The sequence below is a fragment of the Poeciliopsis prolifica genome, unplaced genomic scaffold, assembly GCF_027474105.1.
Source record: "Poeciliopsis prolifica strain line A6 unplaced genomic scaffold, Auburn_PproV2 SCAFFOLD021, whole genome shotgun sequence".
Taxonomy (NCBI): domain Eukaryota; kingdom Metazoa; phylum Chordata; class Actinopteri; order Cyprinodontiformes; family Poeciliidae; genus Poeciliopsis; species Poeciliopsis prolifica.
Genome location: NW_026562396.1, coordinates 3,393,516 through 3,414,942, shown reverse-complemented (window position 1 = coordinate 3,414,942; position 21,427 = coordinate 3,393,516). Strand labels below are relative to the sequence as shown.

Here is a 21,427-nt window from a genome sequence, read left to right as displayed (position 1 = left end):
TTGGTTTCGTCTCCGAGATACCCCCTGTTGCTGATTCCTTGTCACATGCAGACATTGTTGTGAACAAAGTTTGAAAGTATTTTCTATTATACTGACCCTGTAGATGATTTAAATAGGCAAAAAGACAAGATATAAACGTCAAAATTTGAGATTTGACTTCAGAGTTGTTCTGCTTGTTATCTTTGTGTCGTGCAATTTCAGTTTAACTCTGCATTTCTAATTGCACTTGATTTTTTAGAAAATGTATTATAAAATTATTGCATAATTTGTATTCAGTGCTGGAAAAGACAAACTTTTATGTGTGTCTGTTTCATTAGTCTGCAATGGCAACACAACACATTACCTACCACTGAAAGAAAAATAAATACATAACAATCTAAGAACCATGTGTACTGTGGCAGTGTCTGGAAATCCACCAGTTCTGGCACATTTGCTCTCATGTTGTTAGTGCCATAAATTTGTTAGCATTGGGTCCAAAGCTTTTATATTAGCAGACTGCTTTTTTCACAATCACTAAAGCATTGGATGCAGTCTGCTGTTATTATTGAATGACAAATCCTTTTCAGAGATGTGTGGCTTGAGCCGAGCCTCCTTATCAGGCTTGAGTTGACGGAATTAAAAATAGAAAGAAGCCGTGTAGCGAAATGCAACATGGTAACAAAGACCAGCAAATGGCAAAATAAAAATAAAAAATTCTTTTGTAAGCCCATTAAAATATGAATGTGGTATAGATGCAAGCTGTATTTATAGGTGAGACTATGTTTGTTTTTAATTTTTATTTATATTTGAATTCTTTTTAGCTTTTTTTTTTAAGAATTAGTGGTTTTGTGACTTGTTTTTCAAAGCTTCACTTTTTGCTTTTAACCATAAATCATTCACATAGAAGAAAAATTTTGCAACACGTTTTGAAAAACAAAAACACAAATACACAGTATACAAAGTAACACATACATAAACAATAAAGGGTTGCTTTTTTAATAGATTACATTAAAAATATGATCTACACCTTGCGCCTGCTTCAAGGTCTAGATATAAAGTTTTTTTTTTTTTTCTATGAAGAGCAATGTCGACTATACAGTCTCACTGTTCATAAATATATTCAACGGCGCCTTTTAATTACAAAACCCTGCCGATAGTACTGAAACAATTAACATCTAAAATGTGTGACAGCATGTTGATCAGTGTGAATGCAAACTAAAAACAGAGAGAGAGACACAGATTAGAGGCACTAAAAGATTTGGCTGTTTGTTCTCCAATGTCTGATCCAGCATGGTGATTCCCACCTGGTAATTGTTTATGATTTGTGTGAAATCCCAGTTCAGACCACACTGAGCTGTCAGATGATAAATGGATTATAGCATACAATGTGACGTGTTTAGAATGAACTGCACATTTTTAGATTATTCCTGTCTTGCAAACACAGAGGATTAACTGATATTGAGTAGCAGCAAACATTGCTGGTATAGTTTGACATTACGATACTATTCAAAATGTCAAGTACAGTGCTATTCTTAATTTTGTCTTGCAGTAAAATGTCTTGCTAAAACAATATGAAAGAAAGTCTTGCTAAAGTAACATAAAAGAAACTAAATTTTGCAGCAAAGTAAGATTCTGGCTGTATGGTTTTCAGTTAGCTCTTTCATCAATTCTCTGCTCTACATAGCCACACTTTTATCTTTTTTTCAGGCCAAAATCTGCAAACAACGCAGTGCCAGTAGAATGTTCTTCGACTGCTATTTTACTACCATGCTTCCTCTTTAAGTGCATTTCTAACTATGACAGGTGTCCTTGGGGAAAACACAGATGGACTGTTTACCATTCTTGTGTCATTTCATATATTGCTCATTTCATATGTTTAGTTTAAAATCAACTCAGCCCGACATGTTTTCCCCCTTTTTTGCTTTTTCATTATTCAAAAATGCTGCACCTCAGATGTATGGCATGTGGCATATTTGAGCACTTTGGACCAAGACACATCAAATCTTCACAGGAAATGTTGACAGTTCTTTAAAAGCTTTTATTAAGATGATCCATTTAACATTGCATGCTTGCAATATTTTTAGGTCTGATGATCAAATATATTTTCACAACTGTTAAAGGCGCAAATAGGATAGGAGAAAAGAATACAAGCAATTTTGTTTTTTTTTTGGGGTCATCTAAATGCAAGCAATTTTAAGCTAATCAACAGAGGACAGCATGAAAGTTGAGCAATGATACAGGCTAATGTGCAAAATGCTATTATAATGCTTAAAGACTTGGAAAATTGTTGCTGAATTGATGGTTTAAGATAATGATTGTAAGAAACTAGAATTTTCAAGTAGGAAAAACAGTTTAAGATGAGAAAAATAAGTTTATGTATCTAGGTCATATGTTGTGCAGCTTTAAAACATGCACAGAGCTAATGTCCAAGGATAGCATGCAGAAAAAGCACTGTGTACAGAATAGAACCTTCTCTGACTTATCTTTCGCTTGTATTCTATCAAAGATGCATATTTTTTGCTGTTCTTGTAAGTTTTTTTTTTCCCCAAGCACTCCTTCCGAAGTCCAGGGAGATCACTGTGAAGGTAATTTGTAATTCAGAGCACTACAGAGGCCCAGGACTGTGTAGCAGGTGCCCTAACATATCAGAAGTTAGACTCAGAAAGACAGGAAAAGAGGGAATTCTGCCTCTCTGAATGTAAGAGTACTTTACACATATTATTTCTGCACCATTTGGCCGAGTCTCTCAGCATGCGCCTACAGATCTGCTGACTTAACCCTAATGTCTTACAGTGAAGCAGTTACAAGTTTAGACAGTAGTGAGCCCTTAAATAAGATCCAGGAAAGGGAATCCAGCGGTGATTTATAAACATTGTTTTCTGTGAAGCAGATGTAAGAACATGTTTAGTTTTTTTGTCAGACTTAGTTGTGGTTTCTGGCCTCTTGATACTATGTTGCTATTAATAAATTGTTTAGATTGTGTTCTGGATAGTTACTTGATTTGGGCTTAATCCACAATTTATGTGGAGCTCGTAAAAAGATCGACACTGCTGAAAAGCTTTTTCAGCAGGTTCACGTTTCGTATAAAGATTTTTTGGGGACTTTTTCTCTTATATCTTTCTTTGAATTCACTGCTTGTGGCATAAATTCTCCCTCCCTTTGCTCGCTGGTCATCATTAACATGCAGGACTGTGTCTCAGTGAGAGAAATGTTGTTTTCTACAAGACTCTCTGTGCACCTGAGTCACTCGTCGTGCAGTTCCTTTATCAGCGCACAGCAGCAGGATGGAAGAGCACATCTTGGACTGATAGTAGGGCTGCCGCTACTGACTAATCCTGCTCACTGCCACAGAAATAAACAAATAAATAACCAAGGACTTGAGAAAAGAACGAAGTGAACATTTCTGATGTATAGAGAGCAGTTCAAAGGCTTTCAGTCAAATAATAAAAAAAAAAAATAAAATAAAATAAAAAAAACACTACTCCCCATCTAGAGATATAGTTGAAGGCTATGGAGACAGTTTTTGGATTAGAGAGTCAAAAAGGAAATAGAATTGATTGTACAAGGAACATCAAAATAAGTTTATAGAACATTGCATATATAAATAAAGCTTTGTTGATATCAACAAAAAAGTAAAGATAATTTTAATTATGGCTTATAGTATCTTTTGTACAGTATTTTTCTTGCATAAAAGTATTGCATATTCCATGTATGTATCATATACCCATGGTACCTGTTCTAAATGTCAGTAAAATAAAAAAGATATACTTCAGTTTAACAAACCTCAAACAATTTCTTGTGTTGCATTTGATACATTAACATAAGCAATTTGATCACCAGAGTGCAAAAATAGAAAACAATTCAAATGCTTGTTTCACCTTTGATCATTGACAGGGTCAACTTTTCTAGTCTGTCAATGTTTTCATTTTAGCAGCACTTTGTAGAGCATTTAATTTAAATAAATCTTAATCAGGTCAACTTCCATCCAGCGAAGACATCGTGTGATGTCCATTGAACGAACATGACCATGTCTAGTTTTCACTTTATTTATGTTTGGAGTACTCGATATAGTATGTATTTGTTGGTAAGCAGGAGAAGCTGGAATGGAGTATAATTTAGAAACATCCCTCTCCATTCATTTCCAATGGAATTTGTGCGATGAAGCGACATTCTCTTGTCCTCATCCGACTGAGAAACTGGTGTAATTCATGATTGTAAAAATTTGAGCTTTTTCACATAGATGTGCACATGCAGGCTATCGGCATATATAAGAAAGTTGAAAATGTCTAACGTTCGCAGAAACCTTTCATTTTTCATCACTTCCTGTGTGTCGAGTCCATGATGTTCTGCTGTGGGAGAGAGGCTTCTAGGTCAAAATAGGTAGCTTCATTAATATTATCGCGTTAAAATTTTCAGCTTGATCACATGCGGTTTTGCGTCAATGCTAACGGTGCTAGTCCAAACAAATATTGTTTTCAAATGTGAGGAGGAGACCCCCCTTGATACACAATTACTATAAGATCTATGGTTGTTTTAAATAGTTCATTGTGGATAGGCTATTCTGTAAATGGTGGGAAGTGGGCTATAACTCCATTTACGCCAGACAAAAGGGAAACCTGGATCCAAAGTAATTAAAATTGCTCAATGCTCTATTTTCTAATTTATTAAGACTAATAATGTAGAATGAAAAATAGAAATTCTCAAAGGGGTTCTTTAATTTGCTGGAATTTACAACAGCGAATTCTACAAACACACTTCTGGTACATAAATAAATCTCCCAAGAAAGCTGAAAAATTAGAGTTGTGCATAATATAAACATAATATTCTTCAAAAATTTACAGCAAAACTTTAAGTTCTACTGATTAGTTCCTAAAGGAAGTGACTAACCCAGAGTAAATGCATTGTAAATCTTTTCCTCACGATGTGTGTTTCTAATACTAAATACATAATGTAAAAGTCTAGAGGCCTGAAAGTTTTTCTCAGTCCATGCAGAGTGTGCGTAACACAGATGATGTTCTGCCTGAAGGCAAACTGTGGCAATAAAAAGCCTTTCAGGCGGACAGGTTGTCAGTACACGTTCAGTCAGTGATGGTGCAATTGCTGCCGGCTCTGAATTTTTGAGAGTTTAGATGGCTGTGTGATGGATGTATCTAAATCATCTCAAAAAGGGAAAAAAAAAAAAAAAAACAGACTTCATTCACTGTTATTGTCAGTGTGATATATCAATAAACAAATATAGTAGCCTTTACATTGATTGCATTATAAAATACATATAAATACAACAGTCGCTTTAAGAATTGTTAGTTATTTAATATTTAACTTGTCTGTCTTGAAATTCAGAATATTTTAAGTGTTCATATTTTAACAATTTATAGACTTGTTTGGGGGGATTACTCCAAAATCCCTACAGCCAAAATAATAAAGTAGACATATTTTGATCTATAAGTAGGGCAATTTTGGATCAACCCTCTGTCCAGTCAAATGTACTCACTCACCAGAGCAAAACCGTCCAGGTTTGTTTTGATATGTGTCACTAGACTTTAGTAAATTCTATTTTGTTTTTCTTGTTTCAAGATGTTGGAAGTAGAATATTACCTCCACCAACACCTATCAAACTACTCAAAAGAAAAGCCTCTGTGATGACACATTGAATTAACACCCAGCTCAGCATTCTTTCCATGCAGATTGAAAAAGAAGTGCTGCATCTAACTCTGGACTTCAGAAAAGCTCAGTGAAAGACACGGTACATGCACCCATTCCCCCTTGCTATCCACTTCCTTTGAAAGGATGACAGCTACATCACAGCAAGTCAAAATTTTGAAGCCAATACTTGGCAGCGCAGCAATATTTTATTATTTTTTTTCTCCACTCAACAGCGGAAATCAGGGATCCTACAGACATCACAGAATTCGCTTTATTTCCCTTGCTGCCTGTGCTCCCTCTGTTGTTATCCTCTGAAGGCTCAGTATGACCCCCAAACACACCAGACACACTTTGTTGTTATTTTCAATATATAATATCCATTCAGGGATTACTTGATGCTTCTCAGTGTTTATTCTCCTTCTCGCCTACGCAGTTTTCGCTAAATGCAAGACAAATTGAGCATTTTCAGAGCTGGCACTTCAGTGGAAGCGTTTGTCAGCATCACGCCCCATGCAATAGCATTTGAAAGTTAACATGCCGTGTTTCTGCGCGAACACTGTGATAAGTTTGTGGCTTATTTTATGAAGAGCAGTAACTCACATCGAAGAAGAAGTATTTAAAGGGGAAATGATGGCTACAATAAGTGTTAGAGGGACATGAGGACGGCAGGAAGGGAATGCTTGAAATGGAAGAGGGATGATGTTTCCTGCCCAGTTAGTCTTTGAGATGCAGCTTCATGCTCCTTTAGTGTGATATGCGTCATTGATCTCTTATTTCAGAGCTCCAGTCAGACTCTTCCAATGTTTTTCAGTGGCTCACTCAATGGTAATGTCCTCTTTTTCTCTCTCTTTCTGTCTCGAGCTGCAGACCAACCTCTTATCACTGCACAATCATCTCCATACAGAATTTAGGCATTATTTGTGATTGTAGATAAGTAAAATCATCATGTTCGTGTAAACAAAAACAGAAAAAAAAATCTCTGTCGTGTTTTTGTTGTTGTTTTTTTCATCTTGTGGCACCTGTGTGAACCAGCACTGCTGTTTGTAATCAGATAGAATGCTTTACCGGACACCTGCATAGGTAAGGTCGGGGTCTGCAGAGGTGAGAACTGCTTCAGTGTTTGCCATTTATCACCACCACAGTGGGGAAGGAGGAAACCTGCTGTGAATGCAGAGCTCTATTATACAATGCTGGTCTCTTGATGTTTCTAGAGATAAACATAATGCTTGGGGCCAAGTGCGCCTTCCGTCATTATTTAGAGGACTTTGAATTGGAATTCCTTTCCTGTAGGCTGACTGGGATTACTTAGTAAACGCGATGTTTACAAACAAACGCTCATGTTTTAAGGGGCTGGATGAAGGCATTTATGAATATTGCATTCAATATTTATGCTGCTCCTTTTTTTGGCTTCTCCAGCTTGACCGAACTTAGCCAATACCTTTCTACAAAACATATGTGAAACATTCAGAGCTGCTGTCACTTTTTGTCTGGCAGAAAAAGTTTTTGACAGTAAGGATTTTTATGCTTTATTTCATATAAAATAAAGCCCCTCTTTTTCACATGTATGAAATAAAATAATAAAAGTCACTGTCTGTTGTGAAAATGTGACAAAAAAAAAAAAAAAATCAAGTTACTTTTTCCAGTGGAGCTTTTGCAGCACATTTGTTTTTCTAAAAAGGTTTTGCAATGAATCTTTTTGTTATTTTTGCTCCACTTTCTGGTGCTCTCTAGGCAAATTTGAAGTATTTTAGCATTTTCAGTTTTTGTTGACAAAAATAGATGAATTACTTAAAAAATGTGCAGACAAAACCAAGCAAAAGATCTAATGGTAAATGGGATCTTGACGAGTGGAAGAGGTTTAACATAATATCTGAATATGGAGTGAACGAGGACTATTTTAAGATGCTTATTACACAACTTGTTGACGTCTTCCAATGTAATAATGCGTGTGCCTAATTGATTTACTGTACAAATTAGACAAATAATCTGAAGGTCTCAAAGAATTAAGAAGAGTTTATTTCAAGGTAAAACTACAGTAAATGTTTTTAGACAGAGTAGTCTGCAGATCTTTATGTCTCCCTTTTCAACTTCTTGTCACTTGTATCAAAAGGACACATTTGACTGGCTTGTAAACACCCCATTTCAAAGTTCTTTCCTGTCTCAAGTGGTACTGCAGAACAGGAACAATATATCCTTCAAATTCTGACAACATCTGTTTTCAAAAAAGAGAAAAGGGGGCATTTCATGAACATCTCTTACAAAGTGACATGCTTTCATCCCAGCCACATCCTCCCTTGGCATGTCACTGTATCTTTCTTGGCTTTTTTTGCCCTCTTTTTTTTATTTTTTATTTTTTTTGCTTTCGGCAGGAAAAGACAGGAGACATGAAACATTTCCCCCTCTTTTTTATTTTTATTTTTTATTTTTTCTTTATCTTGACAAGACTTGTGAAGACAAGTCAGAAAAAGGAGGTGTGCCATTTTTCTCTAACCACTAACCAACAAAATAGAACAGCTTCTTCGCACTGGAGCTATCACCTTCCCCTCAAAGGCCCCAGCAGCACCAGCAGCTTCTTTGATACGACTGAAATGAAGGTTGTGAAGGGGCATCAATAGAAGACTGTATATTGTACTACATGCTCAAGCTGCTAGTGTGCACTCAGTATCTTCTCTTTCAAAGATACAAATTTCCCCCGCTCCCTCTTCTCTTTGATTGTTATTATATCTTGTTATGTGAATCTGAGTGATTTTGGGGGCAATTTAGCTTTTCTCTGTAAAAAAGATTTTGATAACATCACTCAGCTGCTGTCTGCTCACTTAAAGCCTTTTGCTCACACTTCCTGGTAATAGGCTTGTCTGAGACACAAAAGGCTATACTTGACATCTACCTTGTGATGTCAGTAGCTGGTGGCAGGTTGATGGACAGCCCAGAATGGCAGAGTTGCCCCATTTCTAGTTAATTAGCTCATAGGAGGAAATGAATGCAACAGCGCTTATCAAACAAATTCAAATCCCTTGCAGATACAATGATAGACAGGCTTTTTTTTGTTGCACCACAGTGACCTTCTAGGCAGGAATGTTATCAAGATTTGGAGCCAGTTTAACAGACACAATAAATACATATGGAATCAAACGTTTAGGCCCTGAAAGATGTATGTGATTGTATAAAATCAAATTTGATAAAACTGTAATGGTATGCTGCACATTGTGAAGAAATGAATATAGCAAATGTTTATGTCCTGCAGCCAACATGTCTAGTAAAAAGATTATAAGAACAGAATGGGACCCAGCATTAAACAGCTCAGCTTCTTCCAAAAGCCAGAGCCAGGCAACCCTGAAAAAAGCTGCCAATGCAACACACAGTAAGCAAAAATTCAGGTTTGTAATGGGAAGAATTTCTTTTTAGCTTTCCATATTCAGAACACATAAACACATCAGAGCACACCTCGCTTGGGGGAGGTGACAGGGGCTGCAAAAGAGAGAGTGTGTAGTGGCATAGAATTACCATGAATAATTAAAAGACTGGTGTGAGCATTCTCGTAGCTCTTTGATTGACTCTGAAAGCCCCAGGAAGAAATTGGCAGATGAGAGCAAACTGCAAAATGGCTAGCTCTGTGCACTGAGCTCCCTGCCTAAGATTTGCTCGTCTAAAACCTTGAATCAGCAGTGTGCTAGGAGGCTCTTTTCATGTCTTCTTGCTCCAGAATGGAATTGAAATTTTGCTAATCAAAAAAGAAAAAATAAGGGGAAAAAATTAGACAAATTTCAAGAAGTGCTGTCGATGTGTTTACTTTGCTTAGATTGTAGAGTCATTATGTCAGTTACCAACTTGTTGAAGGGAGTGTTTCCCAGCACATATTTACTATTTATTTTTTGAGTTTGTCAAATTTGTAGCATGTAGTTATATGGGAGATTATTAAATAAGAGAGTCTGGGTGACATATGTCACTGTTGGTGAGAGTGACTCACAAGGTGTCATTGGCAAATTTGCTGAGATCGCAAGTAAGAGAGGTCAACAGGGACTGGGGCTTGGCAGCAGACCCTCAACTTCCCAAAGTGTCCGGATGTGGGTGGCATCCCATTACTCATCCATATCATTTTGCCAAGCCAGCACCAGTGTCCTTAGAAACATGACATGGAGGCCGTTTAGTTATGTCTAAGCTACAGGTGACTGCTTCCTTGTTGTTTTGTAATGCTGTTTTATTATCCAAAATTATCTGATGTTAATAATCCATTTTATGCCGAACCTTCATGGTCACTGCTTCTTTGAGGATTTACCACTCTTTGTGAATTGTTGTCACACATTGTATGATAAAAAGGACCGAACACCTCACATACACAATATGCTGACAACTCTCTGTCAGCATGTTGCCATGCACTGAAAAAAATAAGTCATTGGATGAACATAAAAAAATTATGGAAAGGATTTCCACCTGATTACTTTGCTTTATTTCAGCACCATGTACTTGTGTTACTCCTATTTAAAGCAAATGTGTTAGGTCAACCTAATTTATTAAGATTATTCCAATGTAAAGCAAATGTGTTGGCTCAACTTGTTACAATGGTGATTCAATGGGTGATTCTAAATCAAACATGTTGGCTCAACGTAATATATTGTGGTTATTCTTATATAAATAAAATGAGTTGGCAAAACATAATTCATTAAGGTTGTTCTAATTTAAACCAAATATGTTGGCTTAACCAGAATTATGGTAATGCAATGGATGATTGTAAATCAAATGAGTTGGCTCTACTCCATTCATTAAGGTTATTCAAATTCAAATGAAATGTGTTGGCTCAACATATGTTTTAAAGGTTCCTTTAACTCAGTTACTATAGCGTGACCCAGTGTAATGCAATACAGCCCGCCCAACTAATCTGCAATGTTTAGGACCAAATCATTGATGTAACTTCATTAAGATGAATGTAAATCTAGTTGAAACCACCTTATTTTACAGTGGTACCTTCACACTACCTGATTCAGTAGGTCCAACTCACTAAAAGCAAGTTAGCTCAACAAATATGCTTCATGCTAAAAGACAGCTAGTTAATCATGTGAAAATCCTTTCCATTATTTCATGACGTTAATTCAAAGACATATTTTCAAGCGTTAATCAAGCATTTTAAGATAGCACTAGGTGAAAGTGTAGGAAGAACACTCAACAATTAGAAAAGGTACAACACAATTGTATTTTCAGAATTGTTATACATCGTTTTTTTACACAGCACAAAACACAGCCGAGTTGGACATTGAAATAAAAAACAACTAAAAAGGTTACAGTTTCATTTCCCAGCCAATTCTTTACAACATAAAACATGTCAGTATAGTTGCTCAACTTAGAGAACTGTAACAATATAAATCTTTTCTACTGCAGACTTTAAACACTCATTTTCCATATGAAACTTTACTCAACTTAGCAGCGAGTTTCATATTGAGAACTTGTGCTTTCTTTGATAAGTTCTTTCCATCCAATTTCATTATTATTTTCTGTATTACTTCAAAGGTATGCTTGAGTTACTGAGCAAGTTGAGTGCTGAACGCACTAAACTTGAGGGTAGCTCAAGTTTAGTGCGTAGATTAGTCCCAGCAGCATCACTATTGCAGAAGATACACTGCCCAAGCTGTTCATAACTTCCACCTCCTCCAGGACAATCCCAACATCCAGATGTGCATCGGCACCCTCTGCTCAAATGACGATTCCGAGGACAGTCTCGGCTTTGGCCATTTCATTCATCAACGTCCTAAGGGAGTTAGGGAAGGGTATTGGGGGGGAGACAATTCACATGTAATTAAATAAATAAATTAAGACTGACATTGATTGAGTCACTCATGGACCTTAGTTGGTGAAAGTATTTTAACAACTCTTAGGAGTTCTATTGTAAACACAAAGAGAATTTAACATACCATGTACTCCCTCACCAGCTTCTCTGGATCTTCATTTAGGTACACACAGACCTTTGAGGATGCACTCTCGTCTGACCTCAGCAGTGTCTTCCTAAATATGCAGATCAAAAAACAATGAGAACAATCTCAAAACTCCAGCAGTATAGGTTCACACACTTGAAAACATAGCTACATTCAAAGGAAGTCACAACAAAAGTGATCAGTGGCTTGCAGTCTATTTGAAAGATATTTAAAATTGTTAGTATCCCTTCATTATGCCATGACTAAAATGGAGTTTAACATCTCATTTAAACATCTAACTGAAGCTGTTGGATGTTTAAATAAAGACATGAATATATCACCAAAGAAATATGTGAAAAGTACAGAATGGTCAACACAGTCTATATCCTTCTACTTAAATGAATATGCAAAGCATTCCATGTCTTACAAGTACATGGACAGTCTATGTGTGGGCATGGATAACGTCGCATATGCCGGTGTTTAAGTGTAAAATGTTTTAACAGGTCATATCTACGAGACAGAGAGAGACTACACTCCTTACATTTCCACATCCCCACGCAAATAAAGACAAATAAAACAGACTGGCCAAATAAATGTTTAGCTGAACTCTAGCTTTATAAGCACTCTAACACTACATTCAGTCACTTTAGATCTGGCAAAACTTACTATTAGCCACTGAAATCTATAACTTGATAGCCGATGAGCCCCTTGACCAGTACTTACGCAGGTGGATTACAGACAGGTGATCAGGTGATGTTCTGAAAGAGATCAGATATATTTTCAGCCATTAAAATATGCAATTCATACTGAACTGAGTTTTATCTTTTAGTACAAGTCCCTTGAATGCCTCATGAATATAACCACTGGACACTTGTATGCAAGCACATATGTGCAGAACAATGGTGAATTGAACATGGTAGAAAGCAATAGTAACATAGTTCAAAATGAGCACAAACAATCAACACAAAAAAACATCAACATTTCAAAATTAAACCAATGAACTTCAATATTGTTTCTGAGCTACAATTATTTGGGGACAACAAAGAAGAGTCCAAAAAACCCCAACATCTTTACAGCAGAGGAATATGTATTTTAAAGAAAAAAAATAGAAAGCTCAAGTCTGTAATAACGGATAATCCATTGAGAGTTTTAGCCTGACAAAATATACTAGAAATCCATAACTAACAGGTATTTTAGGAACATTTAACAAAGCTCAGAAAGCAATGCTTTCTGCAGGTTTCACCGACTGAAATGTAGGACTTTTTATTACCATAATTAATTAAGAATCTCGATGATGATAGAAAGGTACCAAAGTGTGTGTGTGTATCTACATTTACCTCCATAGTAACATTACTGAAATAGAATTAAAATAGTTAGAAATAGACTGATGTTAGATCCGTGTGTTAAAAATCCACTAAACCTCCAGGGAGCTCAGGAGGAGCAAAACTGTGACATTTCTGGGGTCCATTTGTGTCTCTGGCAGCAGCTTTGTGACCCTTACACTACATATGGCTCTGCAGAGTTTTTTCGCACAGAATGTACCTAACATGGTGCGGCGATAAATGTAAACAAAAAGCTATCTGCCTTAACCTAACCGACTTAATCTACAGAACATGAAATAATGTGACACAAGTATGGAACAAGTAGAAAATGGTGCAAATGGTAGAGAAATTTTAAGTTACATATTTTTATATGGATTTAGATGAAAATAGTTTGACTCTTACCTTCTTCAAATTAAGTAGATGCACGCCAGGAATCTCCCCTCTGCCCTTGAAAAAACCCAACAAGGTGCAAGCCAGTTATCTCGCGTGATTTTCCGTAATCTCTTGATGTCGCTGGATCCTCTTCAGCGGGAGATGAGTCTGACACAATAGCGCTTTGGAACTGACGTCACTGTGTTTTTTTTTTATTAGATTAACTTTGACAAATATTGATATTGAATAAAATAAAAAAAACATATATATATATATATATATATATATATATATATATATATATATATATATATCTATATATCTATATCTATATCTATCTATCTATATATATATGTATATATATATTATATACATATATTTTTCCAATGTATATATATATATATGTATATATATATAGATAGATAGATATAGATATAGATATATAGATATTATATATATATATATATATATATATATATATATATATATATATATATATATATATATATAGATATAGATATATATAGATATAGATATATAGATATAGATACTGCGCAGTAGGCTCCCAGGCCTCTGGTAGACGCCTGGGAGCTTGAGGAATTAGATGTATTCAAGTTGAGATAACGTCATTCAATCACGTTAGTCCAGTTGAGAGAAAAAACCGATTGTCTCGCGTGTTCTCGCGTGATATCCCGTGATCTCACTCGTTGTCGTCAGCACAATATCAGTCTAACTATAATGAATCATGTTAGCTCAACATGATTCAATTTTATAAATGTGAAGTCGTGGAATATCTTGTTTATCCAACATGATTTTATCACGTTTTCGCTTCAAACCCAACATTATTGTGTGAAAGGTACATGATATTTTTTTTGTTAATGTAATACGCCCCGACGTTCTTTTTTTTTTGGCGGAAGATCTAGCTGACGTAATTGAATCACGTTATCTCACCTTGAATACATTTTATTCCATTTGCGAGAAAAACAGATTGTCTCGCGTATTCTCGCGTGATATCCCGTGATTTCCCGTAATCTTGCGTGAACTTGCGTGATATCGCGTGATCTCACTCGTGGTCTTCAGCATAGGATCGGTCTGACTATAATGAATCATGTTCGCTCAACATGATTCAATTTTATAAACGTTGAAGTTGTGGAATATCTTGTTTATGCAACATGAATGTATCATGTTTTTGGCTCAAACACGCAATTATTTAGTTAACAGTACATGATATTCTTTTGTTAATGTGATAACCCCTGAGGTTCCTTTTTTACAGTGTGGTTAGTGCTCAGGTCTAAGGCTGTTTGTGTGGATGCATTCTGTATGCACAGCATGACGGATTGCAGAGCCTAAAAATAGGAGGTTGTAAAAGGCATGTTGTCTTCTAAAAGCAAAAAAATTATATATATATGTAGAAATTCACTCAGCACTCCTAAAATTACTTTAATACAAAATGCATTTAGTTAGTTATTACAGCAAAATTAAAATATGGCTCATATTTCACTGCAGTTATTTGACAACTCAACATCAACTAGATTTAAGAGAACAAATGAAAGGTTACTTTTAGTCACAAAGCTAATAAATAATGAATGTGGTCCAGTAACATTTATTTTGCATTTATTTATTTTTTTGTAAACTTTTGAAAAACAAGGTACACTTTATACATTGCTCCCAATGAATTTATATTATTTTTGTTTAAAGACATTCTCCTTTTTTAGTGGTTTGATTTACATTGAGGTATGATTAGAAGATTTCTCAATAATGAAAATTATACATATACATATATATATATATATATATATATATATATATATATATATATATATATATATATATATATATATATATATATATATATATATGTATATATATATATATATATATATATATATATATATATATATATATATATATATATATAATGTATATATAATGTATATATAATGTATATATATGTAAGTATATATATATATATATATATATATATATATATATATATATATATATATATATATATATATATATATATGTAATGACATCCTCATAAGCGGATGTACATTATCAGTAAGAGTGTGGAAGCTTTGTAGATTGACCTTATGAAATAAGTTTTCTTTTGATTTTTGTCATTTTTAAAATTGAACCAGATATTTAATAAATATTATATTTGCCTTTCTGAAAATACCTCTTAAACTTTTTTTAAATTTTTTATTTTATATTATTGCCCTATAAACATTTTAGTTTTATTATTGGAATTTTATATGAGGCCAACACAAAACAGCTCATAATTACAAAGTGGAAAGAAAATGCGTGGTTTATGCATATCTATATTTTATTTTGGACTATCAGGGTAAAACTGTGATAAATACTAATACACTACCATTTTCCGGTTCTGGTTTTTGATATATAGAACATTGGAGTTTATGGCTTTAAATTACTATAAAATATAACGAGGGCTATGAATGCTTTTGCAAGTAAGTGCAAATAGCTTAAAAGTTTATCTACTGTTGTATGCCCTTTTAAGTTGTAGAAAAATATGAGTACGTATTATGAGGTGTCTGTGAAAGTTTAACAAGAGGAAAGTAAGAACACTGAATTGCTCTCCTTGTTTTCTGCACTGTTCTTTTTAGAAATAACAGATCCAGTTTGACACCTAATCTTCACTGAGCACCAGAAGTGCTAAAGGTTTGCAAAAGGTTTGAAAATGTAGAAGAGCATCACAATTTCTGACACAAGTCAATACACGGTGAAGCAAAGGGTCACTGTGCGTTTATGTGAAAGGTCTCACACAAAATAGCCACACAATTTTCCATGTATACAGCCAGGTTCGCTCAAAGAACATTAAATTCTGAACGTAGCAAAGTTTTCATTGCTGTTGAAATCTTGTATCTGTGGTTCTTTCAACCAAACTCTGAAAGGCTTGACAGAATGATAGAAGTAGACTGTAACACTGTAAGAAGGATGGAAAATTGCTAGATGTCCCTGTCAGTCAAATGTAATTTTTCAACCTGCAATGTCAGATAGTGAGCATTAGTAGCATTGATACAGTGTATGGCCAACTATTTTGTACTTCCCTTCATATTACCCATGACCACAAAAAACCCTCAAGCAAAATACATCTTGAAATTAGTTTTGGGATAATAGTGTGTGTGTATGTGAGGGGGGGAGGGGTTGAAAGAAAGGAGGAAAGATTGAAAGAAAGAAGTAACAAAAAAGAAAGAAAGGGAAAAAAAAGATTGTGGGGTTGCCGGTTAAAGTAATGGTACTGTTAATGGTTCCAGGCTATTTTGTACATCAAAGTACACAGAAAAGAAGAGGGGAAAAATAGACATCTAGGGAGAACGAGGGAGGGGAAAGTCTGCTGCAGGCCATTTGATTGTCATTGTTTCTCTTAGGTCATATGGGAGTGCAGTAGTCTTGTTTTTATTCTTTTTGTTTCACTTCATCTGTTCTCCCTTCTTCTCCAGCAATATTCAACATCACAGTTAAAGATGCCCGGTGACACAAGGCTGTTGCAAGTACAGCAAGTTCACCTTTGTTTTTTCATGGATCAGAAACGAGACACTGCTCTGTGTCCTGGCTCTTTTTGTGTCTCTCTAATGTGCTTTCTCTGACCTACCCGTCTAAGCCTTTCATAATTGTTTTAAAGTAGTCAGTCTTAATCGCTTCATCCCTCTTCAAATCTCCTCATATCTATTCTTTAATCTCCTCAGAGAAATAGTCTGTCTGCATACACAGTTATTCTTAATATAATCGTTATGGATATATGACTTAAATGAGCACATTTATTTTATTATTTTTCTTTATTGGAGCTGCGATTTGATTTGATTATACCTTACTAATCTGGCTAACTCAACATCTGTGCCCCTAGACAGATATCAGCTGCCAGATGCTGGTAATATGTGTTTTCATAAGATTCTGCAAATATCCGTGCCGTCTGGTGAACAAACACTTGTTTTGGCAACAAATTGATGGCCTTTGTTTAAAAAGTTAATGTATTACTTCAACTTTTTTGAGGTTTGGGGATGGAGAGTGGGACTCCAGAGGAGAGGGACTCATCATTTCCATTTCTTATTGAGATTTACCTCCGAATAGGACTTAAATATTTATATGTGGACACTTTTTCAACGCTTAAAACAATATAAGACCATAAAGAGTTTATGTAAAGGGATCAAAAAACCTTGGCAAGGCCTTTGCTCTAAATTAATACCAGTGAACAGAACGATGACTAAGACAAACTGAAACATTTTAACAGAAACCAGTCAATCAGAACTTCTGTGCAAAGGATCTGCAAACACATGCATAGTTTATTCACAAGTGAATAAACTATCAAGAGAAAAGTGGGGAAGTGCATTATAATGTTATTATAAGTTGCTAATTAATGCTAACAATGTATAAAGTGAAGATTAATCAAATATATATTGTTGCTTCACTGTAAGAGTTAAGGCAGTTCTTTATCTGAAAGTCTCAAATGCTATTTACATTATGTTTGCTTTCTATCTCTAGGCATTGCTAAGGTTTTCTTTTGTTGGTTTCAGTGAGAAAGTCAAAATTATACAGGTTTGTCAGGCCATTTTGTAACTATATATATTCTGACAAGCCACCTGCAGGGGGTCCTGAGATTTGGTTGTATGTGGGAAAATGGGGGTCTCTCCAGTAGCTTAAAGCTGCAGTACGTAACTCACAAAGAAATGTTTTTTCATACTTGGTAAACTTGTCACTGTGTTTACTAAGTATATTGTTAATAAATAATTATTTATTAAATGATTATTTATTCTCAATAATAAATTCTTGTGCGTTCTTGTGACAATAATGCTGCAGTTCAAGGGGTGACGAGAGGTCCTTTTTGGCTAAGATTGAAGAATGCTGAGTTTATTCCTAAAGTGAACCTATTTAACAATGTGCTCTGTTCCTCTGCTCTGTCCAGATTTTCTTCCATTTGATCCTTCTGCCTCAAGCGAGGGGTTTGTTTTATCCCTGACCACACGTCTCATTGTTCTGCAGTAGCTTGCTTTCTTGGTTCTTCATGTGTGCCTCAAATTTTGGCTTTAAGGTTTTTTTTTTTTTTGTCTGTGCTCAATAATTCTATGTTCCAATCCCCGAAGGGACTTTTTTTTCTTGTTTTGCCATTCTTTTATGTAATTTTTTTTTTTTTTACTGTGGAAGCATCTTACAGTTCTGGTAGGACGGTGGTTCTACACACTGAAGTTTACAAAATAGCTCACACATTCAGTCATGGCATTAGTGTCATCTCCATGTGGCTACAAGAGTGCATCCCAGTCTTCAGCCTCAAAACTCGTGGCTATTGTATCGATATTCTTTCAATTCCAATTTATAGTCTGGTGTGGAAGGTCTTCATTCTTCAATTCTTTCTTGAGGTGTAAACTTGATGTAAGTTTATACCTCAAGTTGAGAAAAACAAGCTCATGATTTTTTTTTTTTGCCAAGAAGTGTTCTATCTTTGGAGATGTATGCATCCCTGACATTTGCATAAAATAAAATAAATCCAACAGGGATGGTTTCTCTGGTGACACAGCTGACAAACTGTTGAAATGATGGAAATGCAGCCGAGAATGAGGCATGGTTAAAATCCCCAGATAATGCTGTAAGTGGGTTGTTGTGTTGCGTCTGTAGCTTAAAAACGAGCTGATGGCATCACGTGCAGTGTTGGCGATATTTGATGGTGGAATGCATATGGTTGTTAAAATAACAATGGAGGTAAATAGCATGGACAATGATGTACAGCTAACAGATTAATATATATTATTTCCATATCCTAGATGTCGCCATGTTTTATTCACAATATTTTGGTTTTGGTTTTGCTTCTCTTTGAAATCTCAGTCTTCTCATTTGGTTAGAAAGCCGAGCAGAGAGACGCTGGAGTCAGGGATACATTTCTGCCACCATGTGTAAGTGAAACACATAATAACAAATTCCCCATAATCTGGCTGTGTCTTTGTCAGCACTTGTAGTCCATCCAATTTGTTTCCAAAGATCTCACATTCCTGTTAAGAATGGTAGAAATTACAGTTTGTTCTGCATCCAGAGTGCCTACTTTTCAACTCATCTGGGATTTGGGGTCATAGTCTCGAAATACTTTACTCTTAAGAGTTCCCTTCATTTTTCTGAATGCAATGTTAATCCAAATTTCCTGTAAAATGAGAACAAAACAATATGAATAGAAAAGAAAAAGCATGTAGTTTCTATAGTTACAAATAACAACTTCTAAAGATTTTAATAAAGTAACAGCAAACTGCCACATTAAGCAATGTAGTTCTACAAAATGTAGCAGGAAACAAACTCCTAACGGAAAAAAGTTTGTTTTTTCACAGAACAAGAATTTTTTAAAGAATTTTATTGCATCTCTTAACCTTTAACCAAAGCCATTAAGATATTATCCCTGGTAAATTAGCTCAGTAAAAACCCAGAGTGGTCAATTTGTCAGACATGTCATGATGTCTGACAAATCTCGATGTTTTGTCATGGAGGTTTTATTTAAGTGTTGACATGTTTAAACGAGCATAACACATTAGGAGATCTAAATCAGTCACCATTTCTTCCGTTATTTGGACCAGTCAGTCTTCAGGAAAACATCTCAGCTTGATAGTTCTCTTCGTGCTGTGAAAGGACTGACACTGAAATGGAAGCTACATTGACCATGTAAAATGAGTTCTTTGAACTATGATCAGCTGCAGCTCCTGCAGTGGACACAAATAAGAGGAGAGACCTCCTGTTGAGAGAGCGTTGTGAAAGTTATCACCTGTATTGTCCTTTGTCTGAGGGATTCAGGTTTAACTCCAGATCACGACTGTTTTTTTTCTTTTATTTGCCTTCTGAATTGACTGAGTAATTTACTTAAGGGTGCTTGCAGCTGTTACTATACAAATATGAACTTCTTCGTTAAAAATGTGTCACCAGGATTCCTCATCATCATCTGGCGCTTTTGGCAATTTGGTAAGAATTCCCCCAGGTGACTGAATTGCATACCAATATAAGCATTAAAAAAAATCCTTATGTGTAGCTGACGTCTCAAAATGAAACCAGTATGAATTTGACTGAAGTTTAATTTATGTTTCAGAAAGTGTGTTTTCTAAGGCAAGTGTTGAAAGTCAACTGAAATCCATCAGAGAAGGTCCGTCATGCACTGACGTACAGTTAAAACCATGTTAATCTCAAAGTTGCAAATTGGAGCCTCTTCCTTTTTCTTGCCACTCTGTAGGGTGTCCTTCAGGTCTCCTTCCAGCATCATGTGTGAGAGCCTGTCCAAAGAGATTTGACAAGGGCCCTGCAAGGAGAAAGAAATAAAACCCAGAGAGATGAGGCAAACATATTAATCTTGTTAAGTTAAACGCCGACCCCCACCTCCTCTCTTCGTGCTTCTCCGCTCGTCTCTGCTCCCCATTCCCCACACAGATAATGTGCTCTGCTCACAGTGAAAAATCAGCTAATTTCAGACCACTACTCAGTCTGGCTTACAGAGGCTCTTAGGGTGGTGCAGAGCTCTGTGTAGCTCCTCCATTAGTCGCCCCCCACCACTGTCTCCGCCTTTGTCACTGTCGCTGTTTCTGTGTCTGACTGTGTCTCTCTGCAACACACACATTTAATCTTCAGTCGCTATCCCTTTTCGCTCTCTCTATCTCTCTCCGAACACACACACACACATACAGGAAATCATGTGCACATTTATCTTACCCTCTCATCCCCAGTCCAGCTGTGACCTTGAGATGTTTGATGGATGCAGGTCTTTGAGGAAAGTGAGTTTTAATTTTTAGATTGACATGGATGGGACTGATAGATTTTGTTAGTGACAAAGAAACGGGGAGTTGGGTGAAAGACAAAACACAAAATCACACAAATTACAAGCAGAAGAAAAGGGAAATGTCTAGGCTTCCACAGTCTGTAGAGCTGATGGACAATGTTTCCCCCTTGTGGTGTTGAAAAGCAGGTAGGATATCTTTTGTGTGCATTTTTGAAACCCAAACAATACAGATGAGAAAATGGTTGTTTGCGTTTGCAGAGTGCAGTGACTCGGCCCCCTGTGGGGAGCAGAAAGGACATGGAAATAAAGTTCATTGTTCAATTTTGATTTCTCTGTCTGTCTTTCTTCCAAGTCCACTTTCCATTTGAATTCGCTCTATCCATAATGATGTCTAATTCTGAACACAGGTAAAAGAAAAGAAGCATTTAGCTTAGCAAGATTCTCAGCTGAAACCA

General features: G+C 35.8%; 1 protein-coding gene and 1 long non-coding RNA gene across 5 annotated transcripts in view; one reads left to right on the top strand and one right to left on the bottom strand.

The window, feature by feature from the left end:
• The window catches only part of LOC129369460 (protocadherin-9), a 184,834-nt gene that overhangs the window by 90,839 nt on the left and 72,568 nt on the right, over window positions 1-21,427 (top strand). The window lies entirely within an intron of this gene.
• Window positions 10,901-13,423, bottom strand: LOC129369461 (uncharacterized). The gene is made up of 4 exons (XR_008606946.1): window positions 13,250-13,423; window positions 12,249-12,283; window positions 11,526-11,616; window positions 10,901-11,362 (listed from the first exon to the last, which is right to left on the bottom strand). It is a non-coding gene; the product is annotated as an uncharacterized LOC129369461 (long non-coding RNA).